Below are 18326 nucleotides of genomic sequence, written 5' to 3'. Positions count from 1 at the left end.
ATACTATCATGTCAGAGTGGCAAGCCTAGCTTATTACCAGCTTTCAAATACCTTGTTCTCAGTGGTAACAAATAACAGAACAAGGAGCAATGGTCAAGTTGCAGCAAAGGAAGTTTAGGTTAGATATTAGGAAAAAGTTTTTCACTAGGAAGGTAGTGAAATACTGGAACAGGTTACCTAGAGACAGAACCATCTCTAATGGGGGGTAAATCGGGGTGATCACCCAAAACCCCACACTTTGGTGGGCTCCACGGACAGTGCCGTACAAGCCCTCCCATGGCTGCCAAGTGCCCTCCGCCATGGCTGCTACGTGCTGCCAGCTGTGCTGCAGCTGCCATGCACCTCCGGCTCTGCACTCTGGCCACTCACTGCCACCTCCCCCCACTCCCCGCTTGCCACCCACCGGCCACACAGGCTCATATGACCCAGGCCCTGCACACCCCTATGGACAGCCCTGCCTAGAGAGGTTGTGGACTCTCTGTCCTTGGAGGTTTTTAAGACCCAGCTAGACAAAGCCTTAGCTGGGATGATCTATTTTGGGCTGATCCTCCTTGGAGCAGGCAGTTGGACTAGATGACCTGCTGAGGTCCTTTCCAACCCTAATTTTCATGAATATTAGAATTCACCTTTAAAATCTAACTGGCTTATCAGTCAATTCATAAAATAGGCCCCCATTCTACTATGATACAAAGGGCTCTGCTACATGTTCAAATTAAGATGAATAGAAACCAGCTATAGAGTTGCTACACATTTTCAAGCACTAGATTTATAGCTGATTGGCTCTTTTTATAGCTGGGTAGTCATTTGTATTGTGTGGTAAGTACTTTGCAAGTGTGGCTGGTCTAAATATATTGTCCAATTAACCAGTTAATTGTATGATAATTTGCACTTGTGGTTGGTCTTACTTTGCACATGTAGCCAGGCTAAATTTGTTGTGAGATTAACTAGTTAATTGAATAATATATGTAACATGTAGCAAGGGCCTAAGCGAGAAAATGAGTGTGTATCATGAGCAGGGATCTGGGCTTTCCACTTCTCATGTAAAAATCCAGATTTTTCCCTTTAAAGGAGAAAATCTCAGACTTTCCCCTCAGAAGCAGGAAACCATGGATTTCCCCTTGCAGGCTAAAAGAGTTTTAGCTTGGGGCTTGGGGGGGACCAGGAGAATGGCAATTGGAGGCAGGAGGCACTATGTTTGTGTGCATGCACACACACATGTGGCCAGCAATGCAGCCAGGCAGGGTTGTGGGAGCAGCCCTGGCTGCTGGATACTGGTGGTAAGTCAATGGACTGAGGGGTTGAGGGCCAGGGCGTGGGAACCATCTGGGGGGCTGTGTGTGGGGCATATGTGTGTGACAGGGGTTTATGGAGAGGATGTGTGTGGGAGTCTGTGTGTGTGCCTGTAACATAGCTTGGGTGCCTGCTGGCACTGGGGGGAGGTGTCCGGGCACCAGGGCTGTGGTGGGGCAGGGGCAGTACTTGGTGCTGCTGGCAAGCCCAGCTCTCTGTTTTTCTTAGGCCAGCCCAGTGGTGCCTGCCCCTCCAGCAAGAGAGGACAGTGGGGGATCCTTCAGGGGAAGCAGGGAGTTGTGTGCCCAGGCCAGCAGCACTGAGGCCCAGTGCCCATGTCTCAGAAATGGAGGCAAGGCAGCCAGGAAACACTGCCCGGATGGGTAGGGAGTTGTGGCCAGGCTGTCTGGTGTGGCGTGGGAGGCCCAGCCTGGGACAGGGCAATGCCGCATGCATCCCTTCCTCCTCCTCCATGGCTGGGGTCAGGTTTGCTCCACTGCTGCCCACATAAACTGGAGCAGCTGCCAGCCACGCTGCTGCTGGGGTTACTGGCGGCACCTCACCTTGGTACCACACGCTGGCTTCCGGCAGCAGCAGCACCATGCCTCCTCACCCCCCTCCAACCTGCAATGCTGGGTCCTGCTCACTGGGCCACAGAGGCAGCTCCTGCCCGGTGTTGGTCCATCCAGTCTCCAGCCCCGTGCCCCACACCCAACTGTCAACACAGAAATCTGGGGAGATACATGCCCCTCCATATATTCCCTCAATGCATTACCAGTGGTGTTGCCTATGCCTAAACACCCCCTGCCCCACACATAGAATCATGGAATCATAGAAGTCGGGTCGGAAGGGACCTTGTAGATCTTCAAGTCCGATCCCCCGCCTGGGTAGGAGAAAAGACTGGACTCAAATGAGTCCAGACAAGTAGTCATCAAGCCTCTTCTTAAAGATCCCCAGGGTAGGAGCCAGCACCACTTCCCTAGGAAGTTGGTTCCAGCTCCTAGCCACTCTGATTGTCAAGTAGTTCTTGTGGATGTCTAATCTACATCTACTCTCTAATAATTTGTGTCCATTGTTCCTTGTCATGCCAGGGGGCACTAGGGGAAACAGTGTCTCCCCTAAACCTTTCTGGTCCCCCCCTAGTGAGTTTATAGACAGTCACCAGGTCCCCCCTCAGCCTTCTCTTGTGAAGGCTGAACAGGTTCAGGTCCTGCAGTCCTTCAATGTATGGTCTGCCCCGTTGTCCCCAGATCATGCGGGTGGCCCTCCTCTGGACCCTTTCAATGTTGTCCACATCCCTCCTGAAGTGGGGCACACAGAACTGGAGGCAGTACTCCAGCTGTGGCCTGACCAGCATCGCATAGAGGGGGAGGATCACCTCCCTGGCTCTACTTGAGATGCACCTGCCAACCGTGACCTCGCATTGTCGGCCCATGTTCATCTTGGAGTCAATAATGACTCCAAGATCCCTTTCTCCCTCCGTGCTCTCAAGAAGGGAGCTTCCCATTCTATAAGTGTGCTGCTGGTTTCTACTGCCTAAGTGCAGCACCCTGCACTTGTCAGTATTGAAACACATCCTGTTTATGTCAGCCCACTCCTGTAACCTATCCAGGTCTTGTTGCAGTCTTTCCCTCCCTACTAGCATGCTCACCTCACCCCAAATTTTGGTATCATCAGCGAATTTAAACAGGCTGCATATCACCATGTCGTCCAAATCGCTGATGAAGAAATTGAACAGCGCAGGCCCCGGGACCGAGCCCTGGGGGACTCCCCTGCCCACTTCCCCCCAGGTTGAATATGACCCATCCACCACCACCCTCTGAGTATGACCCTTCAGCCAATCTGCAATCCATCTGACTGTGTAGGCATCAATGCCACAGTCGCCTAGTTTTTTAATGAGGATGTGGTGGGAGATGGTGTCAAAGGCCTTGCTGAAGTCTAGAAAGACTACGTCCACGGCAACACCTGTATCCATTGCCTTTGTGACCTAAAAGGCAATCAGATTGGTATGACATGACCTGCCCCTAATGAAACTGTGCTGGTTGCCCTTGAGCATCATCCCTGAAGCCGGCCCATCACTGATGTGCTCCTTGAGGATCTTCTCAAAGAGTTTCCCAAGGATAAAGGTAAGACTGATGGGCCTATAGTTGCCCGGGTCCTCTCTCTTCCCTTTTTTGAAGATGGGGACCATGTTAGCTATCTTCCAGTCATCTGGCACCTGGCCCGAGCACCACGACCACTCGTAAAGCCATGCCAAGGGCCCTGCAATAGCCCCATCTAGCTCCCTCAACACCCTGGGGTGGAGAGCATCTGGACCCGCTGACTTGAACATGTCCAGCCCCTCCAGAAGCTCTCTAACCTGGTCCTCCCCAACCTGAGGTCTGGAGGCGTTCCCCTTGAGTCCATCTGGCATCACAGCGGGGAAGTCCCGGTCCCTGCATAAGAAAATGGACGTGAAGAATTGCTTAAAGTGTTCCACTTTCTCCTCTGGCGCAACCACCAGATTGCCCAGCATACTTTGCAGGGGCCCCACATTACCCGGTGCCTTCTTCATCCTCCCTATGTATTTGAAAAAGGACTTTTTATTATCCTTGATCTTGGATGCTAGTCCTAGCTCTATGTCCGCCTTAGCTTTCCTGACAGCCCCCCTACAGGCCCGAGCAGAGGAGGTATACTCCTCTTTGGAGATAGCACCCCCCCTTCCACTGGGTGTACACTGCCTTTTTGGCAAGCAGGCATTCCCAGATGCCCTTGGTGAGCCAGGGGGGCTTTCGGGCACTCTTGCCCCCCTTGCTTCTTGTTGGGATGGACTCCCCTTGGGCCCTGAGTATCGTTTCCTTAAGGAACAACCACTCATCCTGGACACTGAGTTCCCCTGCCCTCAAGGACCCCAGCGCCTCACCCACTAGTCTCCTCAACTTGTTGAAGTTGGCCCTCCTAAAGTCTAGGGCTACCGTCTTGCTGCAGGCCCTTGACACCCTGCACTGGATGGTGAATTCCAGCAATTGATGATTGCTATCACCCAGGTAGTCAAGAACCTGGGGGCCCCTTACCAGGTCCTTACCTGTGGCCAGGACCAGGTCCAACTCCAACAGGGCGTTTCCTCTGGTGGAACTGTGCACCTCCTGGATTAAGTGGAGGTCCTGTATCTCAGCTAGGAACCTCTTGGAATGGTCCATCCTGGCTGACTGTTCCTCCCAGCAGATGTCCGGGTAATTAAAATCACCCATGACAACTACATCCCTTGCCTTAAGTGCCTCTGCAAGTTGGCCCGAGAATTCCCGGTCCAACTCCTCCCCTTGGTTGGGGGGTCTGCAGTAGAACCCCACCGTCAAATCATTCTCCCCACGGTCCCCTTGAATATTAACCCAGAGCACTTCAGCCTGCCCTTCCTCTGACCCCATTCTGCTGGCAGAGGATGTGTAGTGCTCCTTGACATAGAGTGCCACACCCCCACCTTTCCTTCCTTCTCTATCCCACCTGTAAAGCCTATAGACCCTAATGCTAACTGCCTAATCATGGGACGAATCCCACCACGTTTCTGTTAGCCCTATGACATCTGGGTTTGAGCTAGCTATTCTGAGGGCGAGTTCCTCCTGTTTATTCCCCATACTGCGAGCATTGGTATATAGGCGTTTAAGGCCTTGCAAGACTGTGTGTGCCACCCCCATTTTAGGGAGACTGTCTGGACCCCCATTTCTTACCTTAGCACTCCTTGCCTTTGTCACCTGTCTTGGTTGGATGGTGTCTCCTTGTCTTTCTGCAGCCCCCTCCCCCGGCGAGGCTAGTTTAAAGCTCGCCGTATGAGATCAGCCAACCTGGAAGAGAAGACACACTTGCCTTTATGCACTCCCCCACACAATCACCTCCTTCCCCACACACTGGGAGGCTGAGGCCTTGGGTCAGGGGACAGCTGGGGGACCCCTTCGTTAGGGCTGAGGGGGCAGGGTGCTGTGGGTCAGGAGTGTGGTGTACCAGCAGGGCTGGGTGGGGGCAAAGGGCTGTGGGTTGGGTATAAGGGGCACCAGCAGGGCCAGGGGGCTGTGGGTCAGGAGTGAGGGGCACTAGCAGAGCTGGCAGGGTAAGGGGCTGCAGGTTAGGAGTTGGGCACTGGCATGGCCAGGGATATGGGAGACTGTGGGTTGGGAGTGAGTGCCACTGGTAGGGCGGGGGGGTGCTGTGGCTTAGGAGTGAGGGGCAAGGGTATGGGCAGGGGCATGGCATCAGCATATTAGAGCTGCTCATCACCACAAAGCAGCAGGGGAGCAGCCACAGCTGGACCTGTTTCCTGGTGAGCAAAGGAGGTAGCGGGAGCTCTCATTTTCCATTATAAAAAAGCCAAAACTAAATGCCAAAATATATATGTATTAAGAATTTATTTTATTATAATGCTTGAGGCACTGGTAGGCTTCCAACTTGGTTTAAAATTGTAAATATATCAATAAAACAATGTGTTCAACTGGTACTTGTGTATATAGTGGCATTTCATTTTAATTCCAGAAAAACATGGATGCAGGGGTTAAATCAGAGAATTGTACATTTTTTAACAAAGAAAACCAGGATTCCTAATCATGAAGTACATCACAAATGTTGAACATGGAGCTTCTCAAAATATTTAGATGTCTACTCATGAGCTCAAATTTTAATAACTTTTTCAGCAGTAACTACTTTTTAAAATATTTTTTTAATTATTTTTTTAAAAAGTTACAGGTTGATAAAAACATTTGAAGCTGAGTCAATTTCTCTGATTCAAATTCAAGTATTTTTATTTTTTACAGCTGAAAAAAAATCCAGGAGTCCGCATAATTCAGATGTTCAATATGAATTCTTCATGTTTCTTATTCAAAATTACTTTGGTTTCTGATATTTACTTTATTTTTACTTGAAAATTATATGGAAAAAATGTAGGAGATTAAGAAATGGTATTTTGTATCACTTGAAAGTTTTAAAGTTTTTTTGGACTTTCCAGTGCACTGAACATTTGGCGGGGGGGAGGTGAATCTGTTATGATCAACAAACATTTTTTTTCAAATCTTCAGAACTGTAAACCAAAACAAAACAGTTGTTCACACAGCTCTACTGATAAGGGAAATTTCCTGGACAGCATCACCTCAGAGAAAGTGCTGATAGTCAGATTATATAAATTATCTATAATTACATGACTTCAATATCGTAAATAAAGGCAAATGCCTACAGCAGTAGCTAATGTAAAATAAGCATGGCAGAGTATTCAGTAGTGCATGACCCATTTAGGCTTCATTTTAGAATGCTGTATTTAGGTTTAGTCATACATTGAGGAGAGCACCAAAAAGCATAAAGCATAGATAAATATTACACAGCATTTGGAAACAAAGACAAGTAGAAGATACAGATATTTGTATTATGAAGACTTTTAGGGGAAAAGGAATGAATTACTACTATATAGCGATGAATAAATATAAAAACTTAACATCGATGGAAACAAAGGAACTGTAAGAGACTGAAAGAAAGTCATGCAAGACTTCTGTGGAAAGTGAGTGATTTAGGCTACAGAAACATTGTTGATAAGCAATAAATATCTATATATATATGTAATGGGACCAATCCTTCATGCCTGCCACATGGAAAAGCCAAGCCATGGGACCCCAGAACTGACTCCTATTGGCAGAAGGGAAAGCAGCTGGAAGATGAGGCTGTGCCAGCTCTAGGGAAGTTTCCCTGGAGAGGGGAACATGAGCAAGAGAGAGCTTGTTAAGCCATGTGGAGGTACAGGACTAATGTTAGGCGCTGGACTGGTGGATTTTACTGGAGTAGGAGCTGGTCATGAAAGACTGGATATTCCCCATAACAGAGATGACCATAAGGCCACGATGAAAGGGAAGGACCACTGGAAGCCAGTAAGAGGGACTCATGAAGGGTTCCTTTAGAGGGATATTGTGCCTGGCTAGGTGGATGAGTGCTTAGGAGAAAAGGGGTTCCCCCCCCCCCACCCCTGGAGTGGGCTTAAGCAAGATACTGGTCCCACTGGACTTAATGAATCAAAGGGGTTGAGAAGAGTTAATTAATTGAATAAGGCAAAAACTGTCAATTTATCTGCCAATTAAGAAATTGATTAATTGGCTGTCGATAGACTTGATCTCTGTTCATCAAAAGAGAATTGATGAAGTAGGGTAGAGTTGATTAAATGAGGGATAAGTTAATTCATGTGAGTTGAGTGAGAAAGTGATCACAGAGACATCTGGTACTCATTAGACATATAAATTACTGAATTATCAAAATAAGGACAAGACTGCCCAGTTGATAAGCGACAACTGATGATTAGCTATATTGTAGAAAGTTTATCAAACAGCATGGTATTAAAGGCCATCCTGGAATCACTGGCAAATGACTGCCAATGGAGGACTCCTGGGAAGGGGTCACAGGCCCATGCCTATTCAGGTGTGGTAAGGGACCACCTTACTTGGGGTAGTAAACATCCCCCTCTCCTTATATGCCTTCTTTTGAACATCAAAGCATGGCAGGAGAGCATCATGAAAGGCAACTTAGAGTGAAGGGGAGTGGTGGCAGATGGACAACCATCATGCACAAAACCTTACAGTATATATTTTAGGGGATTGGATATATCTTTAAATATTAAATGTTATTTGATAAGTTGGATTCACCACTAAATAAAGTTTTGAGTTTTTTTCTTAAAAGGATGATTACAAAAAGGAAAAGGTGAATTCTTCTCAGCTACAAACAATGAATAGAGCTGTAATAGGTTAAAGTTCTGTGGGGAACAATAGATTAAGAAAAGATGGCTGACAAAACAAGAATATTGCATCAAAGCAGGTTGTAATCTTTTTAAATACTTCAGTATTTACAGTTGTTGCCAAGGAATATTTTCCAGTGAGATCTTATCTACAAGATAAGATGTTTACAAAGCCCTTCAATCTTTTAACATACTTTAGACCAGTGGTGGTCAACCTTTTTGTCCAGCAGCCGGATAGGCAGTGCCCAGGCCATTCTGGCTAGATCTGGCTGATGGTCCCAATCTGGTATAGGATGATTGTAGCACTGCCCCATCCAGCTACACAGAGGGGGACAAGGGGTATCCTGGCTCCAACCTGGACCCTGTAAGGGAGAAAGGGTATGGCCCAAACCCACGGAGGACAGGGAACAGCCTCAACCCAGCTCCACAGGGAGAAGGGGGCTAGGCCTAGCCTTGTGGGGGCAGAAGAGGGCATGAGTCCATGGAGGAAAGGGGTGTGACCCAGCCCTACCCAGCTAGGGGAGAGGAGCATGGCCTGGCTTCATCCAGCCATGGGGATCGGAAGAGGGAGTGTGACCTGGCCCCAACCTGCTGCCGGTGGTTTGGGAGTTGGAAATTTGGCAGTGGGGGGATGGTGGCCATATTTATTGTCACTGCTCCCCTGCTGCCAAATTTCCTAATCCATGGGGAGCTCTGTGGGCTGGATACCTATGGCTCCAAAGGCCAGAGGTAGGGGACCACCCCTACTTTACACCAGAAATAAATCCTCTGTATTTTTCTGGGCATCAAACCAAACAGGAACTGAAAGTGTTAAGTTACTTAAGATTAAGGAATTCATGTGAGTGATCTATTTTATTGGACCATCTTCATGATTGGAGAAGACACAGACAAGCTTTAGGGTATGACAGTAGCTTTCCTCAGGTCCTGGAGAGAGGAGGAGACACAGCAGGGCAAAGTAAAAGATGGAACAAAAGTTTGTGTACGACTCCATGTGTAACATCACTTCATAGTTTCATAGTTTGATAGTTGGTAGGGTCAGAAGGGATCTCAGCAGATCATCTAGTCTGACACCCTGCCATGGCAGGAAAGAGTACTGGGGTCAAATGACCCCGGCCAGGTGTTCATCCAGCCTCCTCTTAAAGACCCCCAGGGTAGGAGCCAGCACCACTTCTCTTGGAAGTTGGTTCCAGATCCTAGCTGCCCTGACAGTGAAGTGTCACCTTCTGATGTCTAGTCTGAATTTACCCTCTGCCAGCTTGTGACCATTATTTGTTGTCACTCCTGGGAGTGCTCTGAGGAACAGGGACTCCCCCAATGCCTGCTGGTCCCCTCTGACTAGGCTGTCAACGGCCACTAGATCCCCCCTCAGCCTTCTCTTGTGGAGGCTGAACAGGTTCAGGTCCCATAGCCTCTCCTCGTAGGGCCTGCCCCCTGATCATGCAAGTGGCCCTCCTCTGGACCCTCTCTATGCTGTCCACATCCCTCCTGAAGTGTGGCACCTAGAACCAGACACAGTACCCGAGCTGCGGCCTGACCAGTGCCGCATAGAGGGGGAGGATCACCTCCTTGGATCTGCTTGAGATGCATCTGTGGATGCATGACAAGGTACGTTTGGCCTTCCTGATCGCTTCCCCACACTGTTGGCCCATGTTCATTTTGGCATCAATAATGACTCCCAAGATCCTATTCTGCCTCTGCACTGACGAGAAGGGAGTTCCCCAGCCTGTAGGTCTGCTGTTGGCTCTTCCTCCCCAGGTGCAGTACCCTGCACTTGTCAATGTTGAAACCCATCCTGTTCTCAGCCGCCCACCCCTGTAACCTAAGTCCGATTGCAGCCTATTCCTCCCTTCTAGCATCCCCACATCCCCCCTCATGTAAGTTGCTGATGAAAATGTTGAACAGTGCGGGCCCGAGGACTGAGCCCTGGGGAACCCCGCTGCCCACATCCCGCCAGGTCGAATAAGACCCAACCACCACCACTCTCTGGGCATGGCCCTACAGCCAGTTAGGAACCCATTTGACTGTGTTGGTGTCGACGCCAGTCTCCTGGTTTTTTAATGAGAATGGGATGAGAGACAGTGTCAAAGGCCTTCCTAAGTCCAGAAAGACTACATCCACTGCTACACCTGCGTCTAAGAATTTTGTGACCTGGTCATAGAAGACCAATTATTGATCTGACAGAACCTGCCTCTAATGAACCCATGTTGGTTGCCACTAAGCATAATCTCCCCTGGTGGTCCCTCGCGGCCATGTGCCATAATAATTCTCTCTCAACCCTATCACAATAATTATTTACCATTCATTTGACCAAAAATGTAGAAATCAGCAGGGAATATTTTGCATTTATCCAGAATTTTTGTGTGGCTCTCTTTCTAAGTATGTATACACTGGATTCTCTAAAAGCATCCCTGTCAGATGGAAAACTGAAATGCCAGGAAGTCCTGGCTTCTGGGATTACTGCCAGTGAGGTAGTAGCCTGGAAGCCTGGCCCTATCAAAGGCTGCCAGGAGAAATGCCATGGAGTTAAAGCAAAAAGAGGCAAAATGTCTGGCATTTTTTTCTTTGAGATGTTATACAATTTCTCTAGACCAGGGACTTGACATTCGACATGGGGTGGTCTTGATGTCAGGGCTGTGCCTTTTGCTATTCTGAGGGAAAAATCAAACTCATGCCAAAAGGTAAGCCTTCATAAAGACTTGTTGGATTTCTGCAACTAACTTCCCTGAAGCTTCCATCCACCCAGAAGCTAAACAGGACCTCCTGGCCCCAGGCTGCCAGACTGTGGGGTTAGGTCAGACACCAGAACTAGAAGAGACTTCTTAGCATCCTGTGTCCAGACTGGAAAAAGAAGTGAACCAGAATTCACGTTGGACAAAAACTGGTCTGTGTATATGCAGGGTAAGCAGATTAGACTGTGGCAATAAGCCAGGGGGCAGAAAGAGGAACTGGAAATGGAGATTAGGAAGAGGGAGAGAACATGGTTTTGAAGTTAGAGAGAAACTGGGACTAGCTGGGCCCGGGAACTGGGTCTAGGAACCAGTAAGTGGGAAAGGAGAAGGGAATGGAACCTAATACAGAGTCCAGCTGAGAGAGAACTATCTGGATATGCAGACCAGAACAAGTGACTTGGGGAAAGGGGGTTTGCTAAATCAAGCACTCAGAAATCAGATAATTTGCTACTTTAATTTTCTCTCTCTATAGTAGAATGTAGACTGCATTTATACAGTCTTTACTTTTGAGATTGTTGCCCTGCAGGGCCAGGCCAACCCTCAGGATCTCAATATTGCACTGTTAGACAGGAGGGTGTGGTATACAATTGCGCATGCACAAACTCAAAAATCAATTATATGCATACACTACCAGCTCAGGCACATACACTTCCCAACCAGCCTAGGCACATGCATACCTAGCACCAATTGAAGCACATACCCTATACACCCCAGAAGTTAATCACAGATCACTAATTCGTATATCATTTACACAAGGACATACATACACACACACTCACCAGTTCACACACATACAACCCACCCATACATACACACAGGTAAGTTCCTAACTTGGATGGTACAGTGTGTATGTGTGTACTTGGGGTACCTGGGATACTGGAGTTAAGGTGTAGGGAGTGAAAGTTGCCAGATTTGAGATTAGAACTGGTGAACTAGAAAGAAGTTGGCTGAGGAACTGAGGCTTGGGGTTACTTAAGGTAGCCTGGGGCTGGAAACTGAGGCAGACAGCTAAGATATTGGGGTGGGGGGCAGATAAGTGATGGCAAGGACGAGACAGCCAGGAAAGAAACTGAGGAAGAAACCTGGTTGCTCAGGGGAAAAGGAAAAGGCAGTGGGGATAAGCCAGGGAAAGAAACAGGGGGTTTGGAGGCAGAGAGGAGCTCAGGACAGGTGTTGGAGGTTGCAGTGAGCCAGAAGCAGGAGAGGGAGAAAGAAGACAGAAGTTAGAGGGGCGAGGAGCAGAGATTGGAGCAGGGCTAAACCATAGTAAAGCAAAACTCAACTTAGGGGTCCAAATAACAGTTTTATTAAACAGACAACACACTACACAGCTCCATGAAGTTATTGGTTCTTGTGCACACGCGCACACACACAAACACTCGCAATGGCAGCAGGAGAAAGAGACTTAGTGGAAGGGTTGGAGTCCAGGTAGGGAAGAGAAGCAGAGTTCAAGTCCTTGGTTGAAGAGGGGGTGGGGGGGTAATAGCTACCTATCCAGGCTGGAAAGGGGTCCTTGTCCAGTAGACGTTGTCCAGAGGGGGGTCGCTGGCAAGGGCCTCTGGGTGGATAGGTGGTGTGGCAGGATGCAGGTCCAGATGGAGAGGGTGTCCTACTGGATCTGTCTTCACTGCCTCTTTTTATAGGGGCAGACTTTGTGTGACCCTAGTGACAGGAGGCATGCCCAGGCAAGTGTCAGCCCCTGGCGTACCAAGTATGTGTGCTCCATGAAGGGATGTGCTGTTTCAGGTGTCTGTAATGGTGGGTACAACGGTAGAGTTGCTGGTTCTGCAGGGTCTTTTGTCTTTTGAATGCTGGGTTCTTGTTTCTGTTCCTGGGTGAGGTCCGTGGTTCCTGGATGAATCAATGCGAGGTGATGGCCCAGTCATTACAGGCCATTCAGTAGAGGCCTGCTACCATTGTATTTCAATCATTCCCAATCACTCTCATTTATCCAGGAACCAATTTACATGGGAGGGGTACGTGACTCATACAGTTGCAATACAGGGGATGCCCGGGCAGAGGACTCAAGATGGAGGCTTGACATACAAAATGGAAACTTGACATGACTTATGCTAACTTACATATATAGGCCTAAAACAATAACCACACAATATAAAAGCAGTACAAACATAATAATTATCACTTATAAAACAGTGGGTATTGATATCAAAATAGCAGAGAACTTATTTGCAAAGAGGGGAGAGAAAAATAAAACTTACTACCTAAACTAAAATGTTAAAGCTTATCCTACATCTTAGCTTATACTTATCTATGGGGAATAGAGAGGGAGAGAAAAAGTCAAAAATGGTTGAGGAAGAGGAGGGAATGCATATAAAAATAAAAAAAATAAAAAAACTGGGGGTTTTGCTACAAGATCATTGAATGTCTTTTCCAATGGACTTGATGCACTCAGCTCCCAGGATGAAGCAGGTGTTGGAGTGACTCAGACTGTAGTTGAAAATGTCATCAGTGGAGGTTGGGGGTCTGCCTAATGCAGATTAATTGTCTTTAAATCTAGTTTGTTGTTACTAATTTCCTTGGCTTTTTATCATTTGAATTAGTCTTCAGAGTTGAGAAGAGGTGCAGGGAAGACTCAGTTGCTGAAGCTGCTCTTGACTCTGTTAGCCCTCCTGAAAAAGCCTGAGGGGGAACATCCTTGAGGTGTCTCATCCTTTTTGGTGTCTGGAACATTTTATTGAATCAAGGAGTTTAAAGAGCAGGCCAACATTTAACAATGATAACCAAACCTATCACCAGGGAGAAGCATCTGTGAATGAGTCTATGTCACCACCCATTTCCTGAAATGCTCCTTAAGCATCTAAGAGACTTCCAGAAAATAGTTACAGCCAGGAGCACCTGCAGCACCAGAATGTATGCCTGTATTACACCAGCAAATATGACTGTTGTTAATCCCTTTTTCTGGGCTTCTCCCCCCCAGCTTACTTGCATCTCTGTTGGATACCTTGGGTGCCTCATTTTGACCAATTTGGGGCAGAGAACTCAATTTAGACTGAAGGAAGCTACTTAAGGATTTGATTTGCTCAACATTATGCTTGAAATGGGTTCGATTAATGAAGTAGAGGTTATTCAGAATGAAGAAACACAACAGTCACAGTTACAATTGAACAAGGCAGTGTTTGGCCTCAGTGGATCTGAGGGATGCTGCTTCCTTTTCTATTATTAGTACCAACTGGTATCAGAAGTACCCAAGGTTTGCGGTGAACAGCTCTCACTGCAGAAGCCTCTGGCTCGGGTTCTTTGTGTTGTCATGAAGACCTTCGGAGAAGACTGTGATGCTTCAGAAAACAGTTCAGGGATCCAAGGCAGATCATGGTAAGTTGAGGAAGTATTCATAGTTATTAGTCCCATACCAAAATCCCATAGCTAGTCACTTAAATGCAACATGAATAGTTAATAAAAATATATTGAAAGTACCCGTGCTTCCAGCATTTTTAGTTCATGTTTATAAAGTTATTCTTATATGATTGGGATCAGTGCTGCTACAGAAATCAAGTTTCATAGTTTCATAGATTCTAGGGTCGGAAGGGACCTGAGCAGCTCATCGAGTCCGACCCCCTGCCATGGCAGGAAAGAATACAAATGACCCCGGCAAGATGTTCATCTAACCTCCTCTTAAAGACCCCCAGGGTAGGAGCCTGCACCACTTCTCTTGGAAGCTGGTTCCAGACCCTAGCCGCCCTGACCGTGAAGTAGCGCCTCCTGATATCTAACCTAAACCTACCCTCTCCCAGCTTGTGACCATTATTCCTGGTCACTCCTGGCGGTGCTCGGGGAAAACAGTGACTTCCCCAATGCCTGCTGATCCCCCCTGACTAGTTTATAACAGGCCACAAGATCCCTCCTCAGCCTTCTCTTATGGAGGCTGAACAGGTTCAGGTCCCGCAGCCTGTCCTCATAGGGCCTGCCCTGCTGTCCCCTGATCATACGAATGGCCCTCCTCTGGACCCTCTCCATGCTGTCGACATCCCTCTTGAAGTGCGGCGCCCAGAATTGGACGCAGTACTCCAGCTGCGGCCTGACCAGTGCCGCATAGATGGGGAGGATCACCTCCTTGGACCTGCTTGAGATGCATCTGTGGATGCATGACAAGGTGCGGTTGGCATTCCTTACTGCCCCCCACACTGCCGGCCCATGTTCATCTTGGAGTCAATGATGACCCCCAGATCCCTTTTTGCCTCCGTGCTGATAAGAGGGGAGTTCCCCAACCTGTAGGTATGATGTCGGTTGTTCCTCCTGAGGTGCATCAGCTTGCACTTGTCTGTGTTGAAACCCATCCTATTCTCGACCACCCACCCTCTTAACCTGTCTAGGTCCGATTGTAGCCTGTTGCATCCTTTCAATGTGCCCACGTCCCCCCCATCTTAGTGTCATCAGCAAATTTGAACAGGGTGCTTTTTACCCTCTCATCCAAATCGCTGATGAAGATGTTGAACAGTGCGGGCCCGAGGACCGAGCCCTGCGGGACCCCACTGCCCACGTCCTTCCAGGATGAGAAGGACCCATCCGCTACCACCCTTTGGGTGTGGCCCACCAGCCAGTTGGCGACCCATTTGACTGAAGTATTAAAATAGATCTTTAAATTCTTTATCAATGGTGTAAAGTCTGACTTTGCATTGTACTTAGAGTAAAAAAACTAAAGTGCCTAACTAACCAAGAGCAGGGGACTTTGCCAAAGATCATGGTGTGCTTTTTAAATATAAACATGCAAGAATTCATGGGACCATACAACGACCTCCACAGCCAGCACAGAAACAAGTCTTTAGTGACTTGAAAGTACTGTGGTAATTGGAATATAATCTTTTGCCAACACAACTGGCAAGCTGATTCATTAGATTTATTTAGCTACAGTGTATTTCCTCTGCCATTATTGGCAATGGAACAGGTGTGCCCTTATAAGGGATTAGAGCCCAGGCTGACCGAAGAACATTAGCAGTCTATTTTTGATTGTGGTTGTTGCTTCTGTTTCCTTCCTACAATAAACAGTTTCATTTTGTTAGATCCAAATCAGAAAAAAATCAGTTTTTCTTGGTTGTGGCTATTTTTAAAAAGGGGACTGAAATTTTGTTTACATACGTCTTACTTTGTGTCTGGTATGAACGCTCCCAGCCATCCGCAGCCGGGCACCTGGGAAATGCACGTAATCACCCGTGTTGTGAACCAAAATATTTCAATAAAAGCAGTGCCACCATTCACCCTCTAGAGAAAAATTCAAAAAAAGGCCCATGACTGTTTTTGGAAAGGATGTGTTTCCAGATAGTTTCTGTATAACCATAGAACTGTACAACAGTAGACTGTTCGCTTGTTCGTTTTTAGAAAAGCTGGTTCAGGAGATAATTGTCTTGGCCAGTTGTGAAATCAGAGGTATTGGAAGCCATTTTAAGAACCACTGGCAGGCTGGATCAGGCTGGTAAGAACAGTACATTCACCCATTCTCAGGAAATGCATTGCAGGGCAGTGCAAAGCCATTTGACTGACTGTTCTTCGGGATCTTCCCCCAACTAATATGAAGAGCAGAAGGTGCATAAGTTTTGTTCTGCTCTCCCTTTCCCCATTTGTTCTTTCTTTGGATTCTTTCAAATAGAGACTGAATATGAAACCTATTAACAGGAATACCATACATGAATGGTATAATCTGTTTTCTGATTGCTTTTGCTAAATGTTATGGACTAAAAGATGCCACACAAATCTGAAAATAACACAACACCCCACACTCTGCGCCATGTGTACCTATCATACAGAAATTACCAGAGAATCATAGATTTGGAAGGGACTAGCTGGTCCAATCCCTTGCATAAATGCAGGAATGCTTTTCATGACCTAAAGCATCCTGTCAACGGCTCATCTAGCTTCCTCTTAAAAACCTAGTGAAGGAGATTCGGCAGCGTCCCGTGGCAGTCTGTTCCACTGCTTTACTAACAGTTCAGAAGTTTTTCCTGAGACCCAATCAAAATCTTTTTTTGCTGCAATTTATAACCTTTGCCTTATGTCCTGGTCTCTGCAGCAAGGGAGGGCAGTTGTCCCACATATAAACAACATATGCTGCAAATACCTTGGCGTATTTTAACTACTGGTATACATTCTGGACTGTCTGGGTAGCCAAGAATGGCTCAGGTCAGTGCATGGGAGGCTGGTACCATCTGAGTCAGGGGGGCACATACCCCGCCAGCAGCTAGTCAGCAACTGGTGGTGGGGAGGTGGTGGGGAAGTCCCCCTGCAGCCAATCATGCTGACCAGGAAGCCAATAGCACTCCCAAAAGTGCCAGCAGCAATTCACCTGGTGCTCTCACTCCCTAGCCAGTACTGGCAAGGGGGGCACTGGTGGTCTCACCTGCCCCTCCCTGCCCATTGCCTAAGTGGGGAGCACTACCTCTCAGGGGGGTGCGCCAGCACTCTCCGGGGGTGCACATGCACCCCGTGTTGCCACTGGGTCAGTGTTTCACATAACATTGCTAAACAACAAGGATTCTGCTTCAGACCCTAGCAATTTAGAACAGGTGTAAATGCGTGAGTGCAGAATCCATACTTCATATTATACTGCAATTATGGAGAAGCAGACCTGTAAAAGTGTGAAACTTTTTATCTTTATCTGTATAATTTCCTGTCTCTTCTGTGGTGAGCAGAATGCTAGCTAATTAGTGTTTTCTCTCCAGAGGCCTGCTGGAAAGCTCTGTCCTAGACTTTTACTTTGCTCCCCCACCTTCTGACTATAAAACAGCTATCATTTGGAATCTGGGGCCCTTCCTCAATTGTTATTTTTACATTTCGTTTTTATAATTGGCGATGCTTCCTGTCAATGAGAAAGCAAATATATGATGGCTAAATAAGTTCTGTGGCCACATATCCAGGCTATGTTTGTTACTGAGTTAGCAGGAAGTATTTACATGATTATTGTTGCCCTTTTTAGCTCAAGCAGGTTTTATTTCAGGTTTAAGGTTCTTTCCATTCGAAGGAAAAACTGAGGCTATTCAGTTCACCCTTCTTGTCCATAAAGACTGTACACACAATCACACATTACATTTCTTTTGCTTAGTTCTACCATCCCATGATTATTAGTCTGTATCAAGAGGATATTACTAGCAGACAATTATTATATCAACTCACCTTAATGACTAAGTGAATGACCACATGCACAGTGCAAAACAGTAAGTGAGCCAGGCTCCGCAGCAGTTTTATTATTTCAGGACATGATGAGGATTTCAAATTTGTGGAGTGTTATCAGCTCCTGATTAAAGCAAACCCTTCCACATCATCTTCTCTAGTACCCTCAATTAAAATGATAGATTTTTAAAAAATTCTTTTCATTCTCTTCTATCACCTCTTGCTGAAAAATACACATGGTACAAGCAGGCAGTGAAGATATGAATACACCCATTAATCAGAAGAAAATCATATTTTTCATGCATTATATATATTATATATCAATAATTAAATCCACACTCGACCCAGAGGAATTAAAGTCAATAAATAAATCTTTAAGAGTTCTTATAGAGGGACATACTTCTTTCCATGACTTGTCTCTAGTTGGGTTAGTTTAAATGACTGTGGGATAGAGGCCT

The sequence above is a fragment of the Crocodylus siamensis genome, chromosome 1 (assembly GCF_052110815.1).
Source record: "Crocodylus siamensis isolate JL-2025a chromosome 1, ASM5211081v1, whole genome shotgun sequence".
NCBI classification, from domain to species: Eukaryota; Metazoa; Chordata; order Crocodylia; family Crocodylidae; genus Crocodylus; species Crocodylus siamensis.
The sequence above is the reverse complement of the archived record's forward strand: the minus strand, read 5'-3'. Positions refer to the sequence as shown.